This window comes from Petromyzon marinus, unplaced genomic scaffold (assembly GCF_048934315.1).
Source record: "Petromyzon marinus isolate PM22_M1 ecotype Great Lakes invasive population unplaced genomic scaffold, UKy_Petmar_22M1.pri1.0 PM_Scaffold_48, whole genome shotgun sequence".
NCBI lineage: Eukaryota > Metazoa > Chordata > Hyperoartia > Petromyzontiformes > Petromyzontidae > Petromyzon > Petromyzon marinus.
This window is the reverse complement of record NW_027423479.1, coordinates 242,501-244,299: the sequence shown is the minus strand read 5'-3', so window position 1 is coordinate 244,299 and position 1,799 is coordinate 242,501. Positions and strand designations below refer to the sequence as shown.

The window sequence follows — 1,799 nt, the reverse complement described above, 5'->3', positions numbered from 1 at the left end:
GACCGGAGGTGGACGGAGGTGGAGGAGGTGGAGGAGGTGAGAGGAGGAGTAGGGAGGAGGTGGAGGAGTGGAGGAGGTGGAGGAGGTGGGAGGAGGTGGAGGAGGTGGAGGAGGTGGGGAGGAGGAGGGGTGTTGGTGGAGGAGGTGGAGGAGGTGGGACGAGGAGGAGGTGTTGGTGGAGGAGGTGGAGGAGGTGGGGGAGGAGGGGAGGTGTTGGTGGTGGAGGAGGTGGAGGAGGTGGAGGGAGGTGGAGGAGGTGGAGGAGGTGGAGGAGGAGGAGGAGGAGGTGGAGGTGGAGGTGAAGGTGGAGGAGGTGGAGGAGGTGGAGGTGAAGGTGGAGGAGGTGGAGGTGGAGGGAGAGAGGTGGAGGAGGTGGAGGAGGTGGAGGAGAAGGTGGAGGTGTTGGTGGAGGAGGGAGGAGGAGGAGGAGGAGGTGGAGGGTGGAGAGGAGGAGGTGGAGTAGGTGGAGGAGGTGGAGGAGAAGGTGGAGGAGAAGGTGGAGGAGGTGGACGAGGAGAAGGTGGAGGAGGTGGAGTAGGTGGAGGAGGTGTTGGTGGAGTAGGTGGAGGAGGTGGAGGAGGTGGAGGAGGTTGAGGTGGAGGAGGAGGTGGAGGAGGTGGAGGAGGTTGAGGTGGAGGAGGAGGTGGAGGAGGTGGAGTAGGTGGTGGTGGGAGGTGGAGGAGGTGGAGTAGGTGTTGGTGGAGGAGGTGGAGTAGGTGGAGTAGGTGGGTGTGGAGTAGGTGGAGGAGGAGGTGGAGTAGGTGGAGTAGGTGTTGGTGGAGGAGGAGGAGGTGGAGTAGGTGAAGGTGTTGGTGGAGGTGGAGGAGGTGGAGTAGGTGTTGGTGGAGTAGGTGGAGGTGGAGGAGGTGGAGGTGGTGGAGTAGGTGGAGTAGGTGTTGGTGGAGGTGGTGGAGGTGGAGAAGGTGGAGTAGGTGTTGGAGGAGTAGGTGTTGGTGGAGGTGGTGGAGTAGGTGTTGGTGAAGGTGGAGGTGGTGGAGGAGGTGGTGGAGTAGGTGTTGGTGGAGGAGGTGAAGGTGGAGGAGTAGGTGTTGGTGGAGGTGGTGGAGGTGGTGGAGTAGGTGTTGGTGGAGGAGGTGAAGGTGGAGTAGGTGGAGTAGGTGGAGGTGGAGTAGGTGGAGGTGGTGGAGGAGGTGAAGGTGGAGGTGTAGGTGTTGGTGGAGTAGGTGGAGTAGGTGAAGGTGTTGGTGGAGGTGGTGGAGGTGGTGGAGGTGGAGTAGGTGGAGTAGGAGGAGTAGGTGGAGTAGGTGGGAGTAGGTGTTGGTGGTGAAGGTGGAGGTGGTGGAGGTGGTGGAGGTGGAGTAGGTGGAGTAGGAGGAGTAGGAGGAGTAGGTGGAGTAGGTGTTGGTGGTGAAGGTGGAGGTGGTGGAGTAGGTGGACGAGGTGGTGGAGGTGAAGGTGGAGGTGGTGTTGGCTGGTGGTGGACGAGGTGGAGGAGGTGTTGGAGTGCCGTACCTCTCCACTGCGACTTCCTCGCTGGGCGTGCTCCACCTACCAGAGGCAAAGAAACAATCGCCATGACAACCACCGTGACGACCATCATCACCGTGACAACCACCGTCACCGTGACAACCACTATGACAACCACCGTGACGACCATCATCACCGTGACAACCACCGTCACCGTGACAACCGCCATGACAACCACCGTGACGACCATCATCACCGTGACAACCACCGTCACCGTGACAACCACCGTGACAACCACCGTGACAACCACCGTGACAACCACCGTGACAACCACCGTGACAACCACCGTGACAACCACCGTGACGACCATC

The 1,799-nt window shown here is 60.9% G+C and overlaps 1 long non-coding RNA gene across 1 annotated transcript in view; it reads right to left on the bottom strand.

The window, feature by feature from the left end:
* Nucleotides 1–1,486: 1,486 nt before the first annotated feature.
* The window catches only part of LOC142923402 (uncharacterized), an 8,278-nt gene continuing 7,965 nt past the window's right edge, over nucleotides 1,487–1,799 (bottom strand). The window contains exon 3 of the long non-coding RNA XR_012940742.1: nucleotides 1,487–1,509. This is a non-coding gene — a long non-coding RNA (uncharacterized LOC142923402). The remainder of the gene's footprint in view (nucleotides 1,510–1,799) is intronic.